Here is an 18,675-nt window from a genome sequence, read left to right as displayed (position 1 = left end):
TTAAACTCAGGGCGGCATGGTGGCGCAATGGTTGGGCCTCACTGCACTGAGGGCACGGATCGATTCCGGCTTGGATCACTGTCTGTGCGGAATCTGCACATCCTCCCCGTGTGTGCGTGGGTTTCCTCCGGGTGCTCTGGTTTCCTCCCACAGTCAAAAGATGTGCAAGTTAGGTGGATTGGACATGTTAAATTTCCCTTAGTGTCCAAAATTTCCCTTAGTGTCCAAAATTTCCCTCAGTGATGGTAGGCTTATGGGGACAGGGTGGAGGTGTTAACCTTGAGTAGGGTGCTCTTTGCAAGAGCCGGTGCAGACTCGATGGGCCGAATGGCCTCCTTCTGCACTGTAATTTCTATGAAAGATTGCCAGCGGTTTCTGCAGTGTAGTGGTTATCACATCGCCTCAAAAGCGACAGGTCTCCGGCCCGAAACCGGACAGAAACATCCAACATTTCGTATGAGAAAAGTTTGCACAAAATAATTCTGGTTCTGAATATTGCCGGAAACATGTGTGTTCCAGGAATATGAGACTTCGCCTCACATGAGCCACTAAAATAAATTGAAAACTAAGTCACAAGCGCTGAAATTTCGATCGGCAATGAGAAGAAAATAAATTTCTTATTTTCGCACAGCTCGGATATTAGCAGCTAGTTCATCCACAACAGAATTTCAGGGATTTACAAATGCAGATGAACATATTTATTCGCCATCTCAAACATGTCTAAATGAACGACAAATGCAACTTACTGCGGATGCTTCAATCGGAAACAAAAACAGAAAATACTGGACAATCTCAGCAGGTCTGTCAGCCTCTGGGGAGCGAAATGGCAGCTGTCGTTCCGAGTCTTGATGACGCTTTGTCAAAGCCGGAGAACTGGAAATAGGGTCAGAGTCAGACTATTGTGGCTGGGGCGGGGGTGGCGTGCCACATTGGTCCTCGATAGAGGGCCAGCCATCGGTGGAGAATGACTAAATTGTCTCAGACAGAAAGAAAAAGGGAATGTAAATGAGGCTAATCACGGCTATGAAAGGTGCTGATGGCGCATCAAGCGGTCAGAATGTGTTAAGGGAAGAACAAAGGTAAGCAGTGCGTCAGAGAACAATTACAAACAGGGATCAGATTGCTGAAGTAGGATGGTATGGGCTGGTGGGAGGTGGGCGATGCTGAGGGTAAAACATATCAATGGAAGGGATGATAAGTTGATGGAAAAAACATGTGGTGAAGGGGGAAGTGAGAGTTCACAGTCTGAAGTTGTTGAACTGATAAAATGAAAGGGACCACCAGAATTAGAAAATAGAAATGTGAATGCCCACCCATAGACAAACTTCTCGGGAACGTATTGGTTCCATGCAGCTTGAGCTCAGCTTCTCAAAGCAAACCCAATGTGAATGAATCCCGCCGTCGACGCTGCAAAGAAATGAAGAAAACATGCGGTTTGACCAACGGGAAAACCTCATCGAAGGGCTCGTCCGGGATATGAACCCAGGACCTCTCGCAAATTCCGACAGCGACAGACCCAAAGCGAGAATCATACCCCTAGAACAACGAGCCCCGCAAAAAGAGTCAAAGCATACTGTCATTGCCATCGAAAATCAATCTAACATCTGCGGAGAACGCCAAAAGTACTGCAACATCTCAGGTAGTCAGACGGCATTTGTCGACAGGACAACAAAGTTCGTCTTTCACCATCACCTTTTATTAAAACCGGGACAGGTTAGAAATGTGGTACGTCTTAACCAAGTGAATTACCGGAGGGAGGAAACAGAACAACAGGAAAGGGCTCTAATGGGGGGCAAGTCAGGAGAGATTAAATAAGAAGAGGCCTTGGGACCCTGGCCACAGAGTTCGGTTAGCATCGAATCAGAGAATAATGACACCACAGTATGAGGCCATTCCGGCCGCCGTGTCTGTGCCAGCTCTCTGTTAGCGCAATGGAAGAAACAAAGAAACAAAAGATATGTCTGGAGGAGCTATCGATGGCATATTGATCAACAACTACCGCCCGGACACAAAGAGCAAGTGGAAACAAGATAGAAACCCAAATCTGTGATGGAAGGACACACAAAATGGGTGCAGCATTTACAGTGTGAAACTACTGAACACACACTGAGTGTGAAAGCTGTATTGAGCCCAGTGGAAAGATGCGCTGCTGTTCCTCCAGTGGCTGTTGAGCTTCTTTGGAACATTTCACGACGCCGAGGTCCGGGAGGTGAGCGTTAAGATCCAGCTCCACAGTCAGTTCAATTCTCCACTTTGGCTCAGTGGATTAGATGGGTCACGTCCCTGTGGTTAACACAGATCTGGAGCATCAATTTTATCCAAACGCACTCCAGCACAGACACTGTCTCTCTCTCTCTCTCTCGCATCATCTGTGGGGAGAGAAACGACGTAAACATTCCGAGTCCTGAGAAATCTTTTTCAGAGTGGGCCAATGTAAATCAACCCCGCCGTCAGCATCGCAAACAATTCGTAATCTCTGACCTGGAGTAAAGAGCCTGTCCTGGGTTTAAACCCACGACCACTCCCAGAGGCATTGATTGAAAATCCTTAAACGAGAACCAGACCTCGAGACCAAAGAGCACAAATTTAAGACCGACATTCAGCAAAATATAATTTATGTTAATTTCGATATAATTTCTACATCTCACGGCTTTATATGTTGAGACATCTGTTAATTTCAGACACAGCAGTCGCTTGCAACAACTGACCTGGCCTCTCAAACAGACCATCAGAATCTGCAGCAACACAGTGAGGTTGTACATTCCGCACGTCCATTGATTGCCAGCGGTTTCTGTAGTGTAGTGGTTATCACATTCGCCTCACACGCGAAAGGTCCCCGGTTCGAAACCGGGCAGAAACATCGAACATTTAGCATTTCGTGTGAGAAAAGTTTGCACAATTATTGGGCACAAAACAATTCTATTTCCTGAATGTTGCCGGAATCTCTTGTGTTCCAGGACTATGAAATTTCGTCTCACACGAGCCACGAAACTGAATTGAACATTAAGGCCCAAGCACTGAATTTTCGGCAGGCAATGAGAGGTGAAGAATTTTCATATCTTGGCACACCTCGGATATTAGCAGCCATCATCTCATCACCATCTCAAACACTTCTAAATGTATGACAAATGCAATTTACCGCGGATGCCTCAAACGGAAACAAAAACAGAAAATACTGGATAATCTCAGCAGGTCTGACAGCCTCTGCGGAGCGAAATGGCAGCTGTCGTTTCCAGTCAAGTGGACTCTTTGTCAAAGCTGGAGAACTGGAATTGGAGATTCAGACGATTGTGGGTGGGGGGTGGGGGTGGTGGAGTGCTGTATTGGGCCTCGATAGAGGGCAAGCAATAGGTGGAAAATGACGAAAATGTCACGGGCAGAAAGAAAAAGGGAATGTAAATGAGGCTAATCAAGGCTATGAAAGGTGCTGATGGCGCATCAAGCGGTCAGAATGTGTTAAGGGAAGAACAAAGGTAAGCAGTGCGTCAGAGAACAATTACAAACAGGGATCAGATTGCTGAAGTAGGATGGTATGGGCTGGGGGGAGGGGGGCAATGCTGAGGGTAAAACATATCAATGGAAGGGATGATAAGTTGATGGAAAAAACATGTGGTGAAGGGGGAAGTGAGAGTTCACAGTCTGAAGTTGTTGAACTGATAAAATGAAAGGGACAAAGAGCTGTCTGAGTCCACCAGAATTAGTCAATAGAAATGTGAATGCCCACACATAGACAAACTTCTCGGGAACGTACTGGTTCCATGCAGCTTGAGCTCAGCTTCTCAAAGAAAACCCAATGTGAATGAATCCCGCCGTCGACGCCGCAAAGAAATGAAGAAAACATGCGGTTTGACCAACGGGAAAACCGCATCGAAGTGCTCGTCCTGGATTTGAACTCTGGACCTCTCGTAAATTCCGACAGCGACACACCCAAAGCGAGAATCATACCCCTAGACCAACGAGCCCCGCAAAAAGAGTCAAAGCATACTGTCATTGCCATCGAAAATCAATCTAACATCTGCGGAGAACGCCAAAAGTACTGCAACACCTCAGGGACTCAGGCGGCATTTGTCGACAGGACAACAAAGTTCGTCTTTCACCATCACCTTTTATTAAAACCGGGACAGGTTAGAAATGTGGTACGTCTTAACCAAGTGAATTACCGGAGGGAGCAAACAGAACAACAGGAAAGGGCTCTAATGGGGGGCAAGCCAGGAGAGATTAAATAAGAAGAGGCCTTGGGACCCTGGCCACAGAGTTAGGTTAGCATCTAATCAGAGAATAATGACACCACAGTATGAGGCCATTCCGGCCGCCGTGTCTGTGCCAGCTCTCTGTTAGCGCAATGGAAGAAACAAAGAAACAAAAGATATGTCTGGAGGAGCTATAGATGGCATATTGATCAACAACTACCGCCCGGACACAAAGAACAAGTGGAAACAAGATTGAATCCCAAATCTGCGATGGAAGGAAACACAAAATGGGTGCAGCATTTACAGTGTGAAACTACTGAACACACACTGAGTGTGAAAGCTGTATTGAGCACAGTGGAAAGATGCGCTGCTGTTCCTCGAGTGGCTGTTGAGCTTCTTTGGAACATTTCACGACGCCGAGGTCCGGGAGGTCAGCGTTAAGATCCAGCTCCCCAGTCAGTTCAATTCTCCACTTTGGCTCTGTGGATTAGATGGGTCACGTCCCTGTGGTTAACACAGATCTGGAGCATCAATTTTATCCAAACGCACTCCAGCTCAGACACTGTCTCTCTCTCTCTCTCTCTCGCATCATCTGTGGGGAGAGAAACGACGTAAACATTCCGAGTCCTGAGAAATCTTTTTCAGAGTGGGCCAATGTAAAACAACCCCGCCGTCAGCCTCGCAAACAATTCGTAATCTCTGACCTGGAGTAAAGAGCCTGTCCTGGATTTAAACCCACGACCACTCCCATAGGCATTGCTTGAAAATCCTTAAACGAGAACCAGACCTCGAGACCAAAGAGCACAAATTTAAGACCGACATTCAGCAAAATATAATTTATGTTAATTTCGATATAATTTCTACATCTCACGGCTTTATATGTTGAGACATCTGTTAATTTCAGACACAGCAGTCGCTTGCAACAACTGACCTGGCCTCTCAAACAGACCATCAGAATCTGCAGCAACACAGTAAGGTTGTATATTCCGCACGTCGATTGATTGGCAGCGGTTTCTGTAGTGTGGTGGTTATCACATTCGCCTCACACGCGAAAGGTCCCCGGTTCGAAACCGGGCAGAAACATCGAACATTTAGCATTTCGTGTGAGAAAAGTTTGCACAATTATTGGGCACAAAACAATTCTATTTCCTGAATGTTGCCGGAATCTCGTGTGTTCCAGGACTATGAAATTTCGTCTCACACGAGCCACTACACAGAATTGAACATTAAGGCCCAAGCACTGAATTTTCGGCAGGCAAAAACCTCATCGAAGGGCTCGTCCGGGATTTGAACCCGGGACTTCTCGCAAATTCCGACAGCGACATACCCAAAGCGAAAATCATACCCCTAGGCCAACGAGCCCTTCAAAATGAGTCAAAGCATACTGTCATTGCCATCGAAAATCAATCTAACATCTGCGGAGAACGCCAAAAGTACTGCAACATCTCAGGTAGTCAGGAGGCATTTGTCGACAGGACAACAAAGTTCGTCTTTCACCATCACCTTTCATTAAAACCGGGACTGCTTAGAAATGTGGTACGTCTTAAGCAAGTGAATTACCGGAGGGAGGAAACAGAACAACAGGAAAGGGCTCTAATGGGGGGGGGGGGGGGGGGGGGGGGGGGGGCAAGTCAGGAGAGATTAAATGAGAAGTGGCCTTGGGACCCTGGCCAGAGAGTTTGGATGGCATCAAATCAGAGAATAATGACACCACAGTATGAGGCCATTCCGGCCGCCGTGTCTGTGCCAGCTCTCTGTTAGCGCAATGGAAGAAACAATGAAACAAAAGATATGTCTGGAGGAGCTATCGATGGCAGATTGATCAACAACTACCGCCCGGACACAAAGAACAAGTGGAAACAAGATTGAAACCCAAATCTGCGATGGAACGACAAACAAAATGGGTGCAGCATATACAGTGTGAAACTGCTGAACACACACTGAGTGTGAAAGCTGTATTGAGCCCAGTGGAAAGATGCGCTGCTGTTCCTCGAGTGTCTGTTGAGCTTGTTTGGAAAAATTCTCCACTTTGGCTCTGCGAATTAGATGGGTCACGTCCCTGTGGTTAACACAGATCTGGAGCATCAATTTTATCCAAACGCACTCCAGCTCAGACACCCTCTCTCTCTCGAGCATCATCTGTGGGGAGAGAAACGACGTAAACATTCCGAGTACTGAGAAATCTTTTTCAGAGTGGGCCCATGTAAATCAACCCTGCCGTCAGCATCGCAAACAATTCATAATCTCTGACCTGGAGTAAAGAGCCTGTCCTGGTTTTAAACCCACGACCACTCCCATAGGCATTGATTGAAAATCCCTCAACGAGAACCAGACCTCGAGACCAAAGAGCACAAATTTAAGACCGACATTCAGCAAAATATATCTTATGTTAATTTCGATATAATTTCTACATCTCACGGCTTTATATGTTGAGACATCTGTTAATTTAAGAAACAGCTGTCGCTTCCAACAGGGGACCTGGCCTCTCAAACAGACCATCAGAATCTGCAGCATCACAGTGAGGTTGTACATTCCGCACGTCTACTGATCGCCGGCGTTTTCTGTAGTGTAGTGGTTATCATATTCGCCTTACACGCGAAAGGTCCACAGGTCGAAACCGGGCAGAAACATTTAGCATTTCGTGTGAGGAAAAGTTTGCACAATTATTGGGCACAAAATAATTCTGTTTCCTGATTGTTGCCGGAATCTCGTGTGTTCCAGGACTATGAAATTTCGTCTCACATGAGCCACTGAACTGAATTGAACATGAAGGCCCAAGCACTGAATTTTCGGCAGGCAATGAGAGGTTAAGAATTTTCATATCTTGGCACAGCTCGGATATTAGCAGCGAGTTCATCTTCAACAGAGTTTCACCGATTTACAAATGAACATATTTAATCACCATCTCAAACATGCCTAAATGTATGACAAATGCAACTTACTGCGGATGCTTCAAACAGAAACAAAAACAGAAAATACTGGATAATCTCAGCAGGTCTGACAGCCTCTGGGGAGCGAAATGGCAGCTGTCGTTTCCAGTCAAGTGGACTCTTTGTCAAAGCTGGAGAACTGGAACTGGAGATTCAGACGATTGTGGGTGGGGGGTGGGGGTGGTGGAGTGCTGTATTGGGCCTCGATAGAGGGCGAGCAATAGGTGAGAAATGACGAAAATGTCTCGGACAGAAAGAAAAGTAAATGAGGCTAATCAAGGCTATGAAAGGTGCTGATGGCGCATCAAGAGGTCAGAATGTGTTAATGGCAGAACAAAGGTAAGCAGTGCGTCAGAGAACAATTCCAAACAGGGATCAGATTGCTGAAGTAGGATGGTATGGGCTGGGGGGAGGGGGGCAATGCTTAGGGTAAAACATATCAATGGAAGGAATGACAAGTTGATGGAAAAAACATGTGGTGAAGGGGGAAGTGAGAGTTCACAGTCTGAAGTTGTTGAACTGATAAAATGAAAGGGACAAAGAGCTGTCTGAGTTCACCAGAATTAGTCAATAGAAATGTGAATGCCCACACATAAGAACATAAGAAATAGGAGCAGGAGTAGGCCATCTGGCCCCTCGAGCCTGCTCCGCCATTCAATGAGATCATGGCTGATCTTTTGTGGACTCAGCTCCACTTTCCGGCCCGAACACCATAACCCTTAATCCCTTTATTCTTCAAAAACTATCTATCTTTACCTTAAAAACATGTAATGAAGGAGCCTCAACTGCTTCACTGGGCAAGGAATTCCATAGATTCACAACCCTTTGGGTGAAGAAGTTCCTCCTAAACTCAGTTCTAAATCTACTTCCCCTTATTTTGAGGCTATGCCCCCTAGTTCTGCTGTCACCCGCCAGTGGAAACAACCTGCCCGCATCTATCCTATCTATTCCCTTCATAATTTTAAATGTTTCTATAAGATCCCCCCTCATCCTTCTAAATTCCAACGAGTACAGTCCCAGTCTACTCAACCTCTCCTCATAATCCAACCCCTTCAGCTCTGGGATTAACCTAGTGAATCTCCTCTGCACACCCTCCAGCGCCAGTACGTCCTTTCTCAAGTAAGGAGACCAAAACTGAACACAATACTCCAGGTGTGGCCGCACTAACACCTTATACAATTGCAACATAACCTCCCTAGTCTTAAACTCCATCCCTCTAGCAATGAAGGACAAAATTCCATTTGCCTTCTTAATCACCTGTTGCACTTGTAAACCAACCTTCTGTGACTCATGCACTAGCACACCCAAGTCTCTCTGAACAGCGGCATGCTTTAATATTTTATCGTTTAAATAATAATCCCGTTTGCTGTTATTCCTACCAAAATGGATAACCTCACATTTGTCAACATTGTATTCCATCTGCCAGACCCGAGCCCATTCACTTAACCTATCCAAATCCCTCTGCAGACTTCCAGTATCCTCTGCGCTTTTCGCTTTACCACTCATCTTAGTGTCATCTGCAAACTTGGACACATTGCCCTTGGTCCCCAACTCCAAATCATCAATGTAAATTGTGAACAATTGTGGGCCCAACACGGATCCCTGAGGGACACCACTAGCTACTGATTGCCAACCAGAGAAACGCCCATTTATCCCAACTCTTTGCTTTCTATTAATTAACCAATCCTCTATCCATGCTACTACTTTACCCTTAATGCCATGCATCTTTATCTTATGCAGCAACCTTTTGTGTGGCACCTTGTCAAAGGCTTTCTGGAAATCCAGATATACCACATCCATCGGCTCCCCGTTATCTACTGCACTGGTAATGTCCTCAAAAAATTCCACTAAATTAGTTAGGCACGACCTGCCTTTTACGAACCCATGCTGCGTCTGCCCAATGGGACAATTTCTATCCAGATGCCTCGCAATTTCTTCCTTGATGATAGATTCCAGCATCTTCCCTATTACCGAAGTTAAACTCACTGGCCTATAATTTCCTGCTTTCTGCCTACCTCCTTTTTTAAACAGTGGTGTCACGTTTGCTAATTTCCAATCCACCGGGACCACCCCAGAGTCTAGTGAATTTCGGTAAATTATCACTAGTGCATCTGCAATTTCCCTAGCCATCTCTTTTAGCACTCTGGGATGCATTCCATCAGGGCCAGGAGACTTGTCTACCTTTAGCCCCATTAGCTTGCCCATCACTCCCTCCTTAGTGATAACAATCGTCTCAAGGTCCTCACCTGTCATAGCCTCATTTCTATCAGTCACTGGCATGTTATTTGTGTCTTCCACTGTGAAGACCGACCCAAAAAACCTGTTCAGTTCCTCAGCCATTTCCTCATTTCCCATTATTAAAACTCCCTTCTCATCCTCTAAAGGACCAATATTTACCTTAGCCACTCTTTTTTGTCTTATATATTTGTAAAACCTTTTACTGTCTGTTTTTATATTCTGAGCAAGTTTACTCTCATACTCTATCTTACTCTTCTTTATCGCTTTTTTAGTAGCTTTCTGTTGCCCCCTAAAGATTTCCCAGTCCTCTAATCTCCCAGCAATCTTTGCCACTTTATATGCTTTTTCCTTCAATTTGATACTCTCCCTTATTTCCTTAGATATCCACGGTCGATTTTCCCTCTTTCTACCGTCCTTCCTTTTTGTTGGTATAAACCTTTGGTGAGCACTGTGAAAAATCGCTTGGAAGGTTCTCCACTGTTCCTCAACTGTTCCACCATAAAATCTTAGCTCCCAGTCTACCTTAGCTAGTTCTTCTCTCATCCCCTTGTAATATCCCTTGTTTAAACACAAAACACTCGTATTTGATTTTACTTTCTCACCCTCCATCTGTATTTTAAATTCCACCATATTGTGATCGCTCCTTCCGAGAGGATCCCTAACTATGAGATCATGAATCAATCCTGTCTCATTACACAGGACAAGATCCAGGACCGCTTGTTCCCTCGTAGGTTCCATCACATACTGTTCTAGGAAACTATCGCGGATACATTCTATAAACTCCTCCTCACGGTTGCCCTGACCGACCTGGTTAAACCAATCGACATGTAGATTAAAATCCCCCATGAGAACTGCTGTACCATTTCTACATGCATCAGTTATTTCTTTGTTTATTGCCTGCCCCACCATCTCGTTACTATTTGGTGGCCGATAGACTACTCCTATCAGTGACTTTTTCGCCTTACTATTCCTGATTTCCACCCAAATAGATTCAACCTTATCCTCCATAGCACCGATGTAATCCCTTACTATTGCCCGGATGTCATCCTTAAATAACAGAGCAACACCACCTCCCTTACCATCCACTCTGTCCTTCCGAATAGTTTGATACCCTCGGATATTTAACTCCCAGTCGTGACCATCCTTTAACCATGTTTCAGTAATGGCCACTAAATCATAGTCCTTCACGATGATTTGTGCCACCAACTCATTTACTTTATTCCGAATACTACGAGCATTCAGGTAAAGTACACTTATGTTGGTTTTTTTACCTCTGTTTTGAATCTTAACATCTCCAGTTTTATTCCTTTTGTTATTACTGGGCCTATTCACTGTGCTCCCCTCAGTCACTGTACCTTGTACTGTCGCCCTTATGGATTTCTGACTATGTCTTCTCTGCCTTGCCCTTTTCCCCTTACTTCCTTTTGTTTCTGTCCCTGTTTTACTACCTTCCAACTTCCAGCATTGGTTCCCATCCCCCTGCCACATTAGTTTAAACCCTCCCCAACAGCTCTAGAAAACACCCCCCCTAGGACATCGGTTCCAGTCCTGCCCAAGTGCAGACCGTCCGGTTTGTACTGGTCCCACCTCCCCCAGAACCGGTCCCAATGCCCCAGGAATTTGAATCCCTCCCTCTTGCACCATCTCTCGAGCCACGCATTCATCCTATCTATCCTGACATTCCTACTCTGACTAGCTCGTGGCACTGGTAGCAATCCTGAGATTATTACCTTTGAGGTCCTACTTTTTAGTTTAACTCCTAACTCCCTGAATTCCGCTTGTAGGACCTCATCCCGTTTTTTACCTATATCGTTGGTGCCTATGTGCACCACGACAGCTGGCTGTTCACCCTCCCCCCCTAGAATGTCCTGCAGCCGCTCCGAGACATCCTTGACCCTTGCACCAGGGAGGCAACATACCATCCTGGAGCCTCGATTACGTCCACAGAACCGCCTATCTATTCCCCTTACGATCGAGTCCCCTATCACTATAGCCCTGCCATTTTTCTTCCTGCCCTGCTGTGCAGCAGAGCCAGCCACGGTGCCATGAACCTGGCTGCTGCTGCCTTCCCCTGGTGAGCCATCTCCCTCAACAGTATCCAAAGCGGTATATCTGTTTTGCAGGGAGATGACCGCAGGGGACACCTGCACTGCCGTCCTACTCTTGCTCTTTCTTTTGGTCACCCATTTTCTATCTCCCTCAGTAACCTTCACCTGCGGTGTGACCAACTCGCTAAACGTGCTATCCACGACCTCCTCAGCATCGCGGATGCTCCAACGTGAGTCCATCCGCAGCTCCAGAGCCGTCAAGCGGTCTAACAAGAGCTGCAACTGAACACACTTCTTGCACGTGAAGGAGCCAGGGACAGTGGACGTGTCCCTGAGCTCCCACATCGCACACGAGGAGCATGACACGGGTCTGGGATCTCCTGCCATGTCTTAAACCCTTGGTAAACTAAAACAACTACAATTTCAAAATAAAAATAAATAAATTAGGCAATGAAAAGAAAAAGAGAGACTACTTACCAGTCACTTACCAGGGTGAAAGAGCACCTCCTCACACTCTGCACCGATAATAGAAAGCAAAGAGTTGGGATAAATGGGTGTTTCTCTGGTTGGCAATCAGTAGCTAGTGGTGTCCCTCAGGGATCCGAGTTGGGCCCACAATTGTTCACAATTTACATTGATGATTTGGAGTTGGGGACCAAGGGCAATGTGTCCACGTTTGCAGATGACACTAAGATGAGTGGTAAAGCGAAAAGTGCAGAGGATACTGGAAGTCTGCAGAGGGATTTGGATAGGTTAAGTGAATGGGCTCGGGTCTGGCAGATGGAATACAATGTTGACAAATGTAGACACACATAGACAAACTTCTCAGCAACGTATTGGTTCCATGCAGCTTGAGCTCAGCTTCTCAAAGCAAACCCAATGTGAATGAATCCCACCGTCGACGCCGCAAAGAAATTAAGAAAACATGCGGTTTGACCAACGGGAAAACCTCATCGAAGGGCTCGTCCGGGATTTGAACCCGAGACCTCTCGCAAATTCCGACAGCGACACACCCAAAGCGAGAATCATACCCCTAGACCAACGATCCCCGCAAAAAGAGTCAAAGCATACTGTCATTGCCAAAAGTACTGCAACATCTCAGGTAGTCAGACGGCATTTGTCGACAGGACAACAAAGTTCGTCTTTCACCATCACCTTTCATTAAAACCGGGACAGGTTAGAAATGTGGTACGTCTTAACCAAGTGAATTACAGGAGGGAGCAAACAGAACAACAGGAAAGGGCTCTAATGGGGGGCAAGCCAGGAGAGATTAAATAAGAAGAGGCCTTGGGACCCTGGCCACAGAGTTAGGTTAGCATCGAATCAGAGAATAATGACACCACAGTATGAGGCCATTCCGGCCGCCGTGTCTGTGCCAGCTCTCTGTTAGCGCAATGGAAGAAACAAAGAAACAAAAGATATGTCTGGAGGAGCTATAGATGGCATATTGATCAACAACTACCGCCCGGACACAAAGAACAAGTGGAAACAAGATTGAATCCCAAATCTGCGATGGAAGGAAACACAAAATGGGTGCAGCATTTACAGTGTGAAACTACTGAACACACACTGAGTGTGAAAGCTGTATTGAGCACAGTGGAAAGATGCGCTGCTGTTCCTCGAGTGGCTGTTGAGCTTCTTTGGAACATTTCACGACGCCGAGGTCCGGGAGGTCAGCGTTAAGATCCAGCTCCCCAGTCAGTTCAATTCTCCACTTTGGCTCTGTGGATTAGATGGGTCACGTCCCTGTGGTTAACACAGATCTGGAGCATCAATTTTATCCAAACGCACTCCAGCTCAGACACTGTCTCTCTCTCTCTCTCGAGCATCATCTGTGGGGAGAGAAACGACGTAAACATTCCGAGTCCTGAGAAATCTTTTTCAGAGTGGGCCAATGTAAATCAACCCCGCCGTCAGCCTCGCAAACAATTCGTAATCTCTGACCTGGAGTAAAGAGCCTGTCCTGGATTTAAACCCACGACCACTCCCATAGGCATTGATTGAAAATCCTTAAACGAGAACCAGACCTCGAGACCAAAGAGCACAAATTTAAGACCGACATTCAGCAAAATATAATTTATGTTAATTTCGATATAATTTCTACATCTCACGGCTTTATATGTTGAGACATCTGTTAATTTCAGACACAGCAGTCGCTTGCAACAAGGGAGCTGGCCTCTCAAACAGACCATCAGAATCTGCAGCAACACCGTGAGGTTGTACATTCCGCACGTCCATTGATGCCAGCGATTTCTGTAGTGTAGTGGTTATCACATTCGCCTCACACGCGAAAGGTCCCCGGTTCGAAACCGGGCAGAAACATCGAACCTTTAGCATTTCGTGTGAGAAAAGTTTGCACAATTATTGGGCACAAAATAATTCTGTTTCCTGAATGTTGAATCTCGTGTGTTCCAGGACTATGAAATTTCGTCTCACACGAGCCACTACACTGAATTGAACATTAAGGACCAAGCACTGAATTTTCGGCAGGCAATGAGAGGTGAAGAATTTTCATATCTTGGCACACCTCGGATATTAGCAGCTAGTTCATCCACAACAGAATTTCAGCGATTTACAAATGAACATATTTAATCACCATCTCAAACATGTCTAAATGTATGACAAACGCAACTTACTGCGGATGCTTCAAACGGAAACAAAAACAGAAAATACTGGACAATCTCAGCAGGTCTGACAGCCTCTGGGGAGCGAAATGGCAGCTGTCGTTTCCAGTCTTTGTCAAAGCTGGAGAACTGGAATTGGAGATTCAGACGATTGTGGGTGGGGGTTGGGGGTGGTGGAGTGCTGTATTGGGCCTCGATAGAGGGCTAGCAATAGGTGGGAAATGACGAAAATGTCTCGGGCAGAAAGAAAAAGGGAATGTAAATGAGGCTAATCAAGGCTATGAAAGGTGCTGATGGCGCATCAAGCGGTCAGAATGTGTTAATGGCAGAACAAAGGTAAGCAGTGCGTCAGAGAACAATTACAAACAGGGATCAGATTGCTGAAGTAGGATGGAATGGGCTGGTGGGAGGTGGGCGATGCTGAGGGTAAAACATATCAATGGAAGGGATGATAAGTTGATGGAAAAAACATGTGGTGAAGGGGGAAGTGAGAGTTCACAGTCTGAAGTTGTTGAACTGATAAAATGAAAGGGACAAAGAGCTGTCTGAGTCCACCAGAATTAGTCAATAGAAATGTGAATGCCCACACACAGACAAGCTTCTCTGGAAGGTATTGGTTCCACGCAGCTTGAGCTCAGCTTCTCAAAGCAAATCCAATGTGAATGAATCCCGCCGTCGACGCCGCAAAGAAATGAAGAAAACATGCGGTTTGACCAACGGGAAAACCTCATCGAAGGACTCGTTCGGGATTTGAACCCGGGACCTCTCGCAAATTCCGACAGCGACACACCCAAAGCGAGAATCATACCCCTAGACCAACGAGCCCCGCAAAAAGAGGCAAAGCATACTGTCATTGCCATCGAAAATCAATCTAACATCTGCGGAGAACGCCAAAGGTACTGCAAAATCTCAGGTAGTCAGGCGGCATTTGTCGACAGGACAACAAAGTTCGTCTTTCACCATCACCTTTCATTAAAACAGGGACAGGTTAGAAATGTATTACGTCTTAACCAAGTGAATTACCGGAGGGAGGAAACAGAACAACAGGAAAGGGCTCTAATGGGGGGCAAGTCAGGAGAGATTAAATGAGAAGAGTCCTTGGGACCCTGGCCACAGAGTTAGGTCAGCATCAAATCAGAGAATAATGACACCACAGTATGAGGCCATTCCGGCCGCCGTGTCTGTGCCAGCTCTCTGTTACCGCAATGGAAGAAACAAAGAAACAAAACATATGTCTGGAGGAGCTATCGATGGCAGATTGATCAACAACTACCGCCCGGACACAAAGAACAAGTGGAAACAAGATTGAAACCCAAATCTGCGATGTAAGAACACACAAAATGGGTGCAGCATTTACAGTGTGAAACTGCTGAACACACACTGAGTGTGAAAGCTGCATTGAGCCCAGTGGAAAGATGCGCTGCTGTTCCTCGAGTGTCTGTTGAGCTTCTTTAGATAATTTCACGACGCCGAGGTCCGGGAGGTCAGCGTTAAGATCCAGCTCTCCAGTCAGTTCAATTCTCCACTTTGGCTCTGTGGATTAGATGGGTCACGTCCCTGTGGTTAACACAGATCTGGAGCATCAATTTTATCCAAACGCACACCAGCTCAGACACTGTCTCTCTCTCTCTCGAGCATCATCTGTGGGGAGAGAAACGACAGAAACATCCCGAGTCCTGAGAAATCTTTTTCAGAGTGGGACAATGTAAATCAACCGCGCCGTCAGCGTCGCAAACAATTCATAATCTCTGACCTGGAGTATAGAGCCTGTCCTGGATTTAAACCCACGACCACTCCCATAAGCATTGATTAAATATCCCTAAACGAGAACAATACCTCGAGACCAAAGAGCACAAATTTGAGAGCGACATTCAGCAAAATATAACTTATGTTAATTTCGATATACTTTCTACATCTCACGGCTTGAAATGTTGAGACACCTGTTAATTTAAGAAACAGCTGTCGCTTGCAACAAGGGACCTGGCCTCTCAAACAGACCATCAGAATCTGCAGCAACACAGTGAGGTTGTACATTCCGCACGTCCATTGTTTGCCAGCGGTTTTTGTAGTGTAGTGGTTATCACATTCGCCTCACACGCGAAAGGTCCTCGGTTCGAAACCGGGCAGAAACATCGAACCTTCAGCATTTCGTGTGAGAAAAGTTTGCACAATTATTGGGCACAAAATTCGTGTGTTCCAGGACTATGAAATTTCGTCTCACATGAGCCACTTCACTGAATTGAACATTAAGGCCCAAGCACTGAATTTTCGGCAGGCAATGAGAGGTGAAGGATTTTCATATCTTGGCACAGCTCGGATATTAGCAGCGAGTTCATCCACAACAGAATTTCAGCGATTTACAAATGAACATATTTAATCACCATCTCAAACATGTCTAAATGTGTGACAAATGCAACTTACTGCGAATGCTTCAAACGAAACAAAAACAGAAAATACTAGATAATCTCAGCAGGTCTGACAGCCTCTGGGGAGCGAAATGGCAGCTGTCGTTTCCAGTCAAGTGGACTCTTTGTCAAAGCTGGAGAACTGGAATTGGAGATTCAGACGATTGTGGGTGGTGGGTGGTGGAGTGCTGTATAGGGCCTCGATAGAGGGCTAGCAATAGGTGGGAAATGACAAAAATGTCTCGGGCAGAAAGAAAAAGGGAATGTAAATGAGGCTAATCAAGGCTATGAAAGGTGCTGATGGCGCATCAAGCGGTCAGAATGTGTTAATGGCAGAACAAAGGTAAGCAGTGCGTCAGAGAACAATTACAAACAGGGATCAGATTGATCAAGTAGGATGGTATGGGGAGGGGGGCAATGCTGAGGGTAAAACATATCAATGGAAGGGATGATAAGTTGATGGAAAAAACATGTGGTGGAGGGGGAAGTGAGAGTTCACAGTCTGAAGTTGTTGAACTGATAAAATGAAAGGGACAAAGAGCTGTCTGAGTCCACCAGAATTAGTCAATAGAAATGTGAATGCCCACACATAGACAAACTTCTCGGGAACGTATTGGTTCCATGCCGTTTGAGCTCAGCTTCTCAAAGAAAACTCAATGTGAATGAATCCCGCCGACGACGCCGCTAAGAAATGAAGCAAACATGCGGTTTGACCAACGGAAAACCTCATCGAAGGGCTCGTCCAGGATTTGAACCCTGGACCTCTCGCAAATTCCGACAGCGACACACCCAAAGCGTGAATTATACCCCTAGACCAACGAGCCCCGCAAAAAGAGTCAAAGCATACTGTCATTGCAATCGAAAATCAATCTAACATCTGCGGAGAACGCCAAAAGTACTGCAACATCGCAGGGACTCAGGAGGCATTTGTCGACAGGACAGCAATGTTCGTCTTTCACCATCACCTTTCATTAAAACCGGGACAGGTTAGAAATGTGGTACGTCTTAACCAAGTGAATTACCGGAGGGAGGGAACAGAACAACAAGAAAGGGCTCTAATAGCGGGCAAGTCTGGAGAGAATAAATGAGAAGAGGCCTTGGGACCCTGGCCACAGAGTTAGGATGGCATCATATCAGAGAATAATGACACCACAGTATGAGGCCATTCCGGCCGCCGTGTCTGTGCCAGCTCTCTGTTAGCGCAATGGAAGAAACAAAGAAACAAAAGATATGTCTGGAGGAACTATCGATGGCATATTGATCAACAACTACCGCCCGGACACAAAGAACAAGTGGAAACAAGATTGAAACCCAAATCTGCGAAGTAAGGACACACAAAATGGGTGCAGCCTTTACAGTGTGAAACTACTGAACACACAGAGTGTGAAAGCTGTATTGAGCCCAGTGGAAAGATGCGCTGCTGTTCCTCGAGTGGCTGTTGAGCTTCTCTGGAACATTTCACGACGCCGAGGTCCGGGAGGTCAGCGTTAAGATCCAGCTCCCCAGTCAGTTCCATTCTTCACTTTGGCTCTGTGGATTAGATGGGTCACGTCCCTGTGGTTAACACAGATCTGGAGCATCAATTTTATCCAAACGCACTCCAGCTCAAACACTGTCTCTCTCTCTCTCTCTCGCATCATCTGTGGGGAGAGAAACGACGTAAACATTCCGAGTCCTGAGAAATCTTTTTCAGAGTGGGCCCATGTAAATCAACCCTGCCGTCAGCATCGCAAACAATTCGTAATCCCTGACCTGGAGTCAAGAGCCTGTCCTGGATTTAAACCCACGACCACTCCCATAGGCATTGCTTGAAAATCCTTAAACGAGAACCAGACCTCGAGACCAAAGAGCACAAATTTGAGAGCGACATTCAGCAAAATATAACTTATGTTAATTTCGATATAATTTCTACATCTCAGGGCTTTATATGTTGAGACATCTGTTAATTTAAGAAACAGCTGTCGCTTGCAACAAGGGACCTGGCCTCTCAAACAGACCATCAGAATCTGCAGCAACACAGTGAGGTTGTACATTCCGCACGTCCATCGATTGCCAGCGGTTTCTGTAGTGTAGTGGTTATCACATTCGCCTCACACGCGAAAGGTCCTCGGTTCGAAACCGGGCAGAAACATCGAACCGTTAGCATTTCGTGTGAGAAAAGTTTGCACAATTATTGGGCACAAAATAATTCTGTTTCCTGAATGTTGCCGGAATCTCGTGTGTTCCAGGACTATGAAATT

General features: G+C 45.9%; 5 non-coding genes across 5 annotated transcripts; all 5 read left to right on the top strand.

Moving 5' to 3' along the window:
- Nucleotides 1–2,787: 2,787 nt before the first annotated feature.
- Nucleotides 2,788–2,860, top strand: trnav-cac. Its single transcript has one exon. It is a non-coding gene; the product is annotated as a tRNA-Val (tRNA).
- Nucleotides 2,861–5,200: 2,340 nt separating this feature from the next.
- trnav-cac lies at nt 5,201–5,273 on the top strand. Its single transcript has one exon. It is a non-coding gene; the product is annotated as a tRNA-Val (tRNA).
- Nucleotides 5,274–13,655: 8,382 nt separating this feature from the next.
- trnav-cac lies at nt 13,656–13,728 on the top strand. Its single transcript has one exon. It is a non-coding gene; the product is annotated as a tRNA-Val (tRNA).
- A 2,361-nt stretch (nt 13,729–16,089) lies between these two features.
- Nucleotides 16,090–16,162, top strand: trnav-cac. The gene has a single exon. It is a non-coding gene; the product is annotated as a tRNA-Val (tRNA).
- A 2,331-nt stretch (nt 16,163–18,493) lies between these two features.
- Nucleotides 18,494–18,566, top strand: trnav-cac. Its single transcript has one exon. It is a non-coding gene; the product is annotated as a tRNA-Val (tRNA).
- The last annotated feature ends 109 nt before the right edge of the window (nt 18,567–18,675 follow it).

This window comes from Scyliorhinus canicula, unplaced genomic scaffold (genome assembly GCF_902713615.1).
Source record: "Scyliorhinus canicula unplaced genomic scaffold, sScyCan1.1, whole genome shotgun sequence".
NCBI classification, from domain to species: Eukaryota; Metazoa; Chordata; class Chondrichthyes; order Carcharhiniformes; family Scyliorhinidae; genus Scyliorhinus; species Scyliorhinus canicula.
Note: the sequence above shows the minus strand (reverse complement) of the source record. Positions and strands in the feature narration are given on the sequence as shown.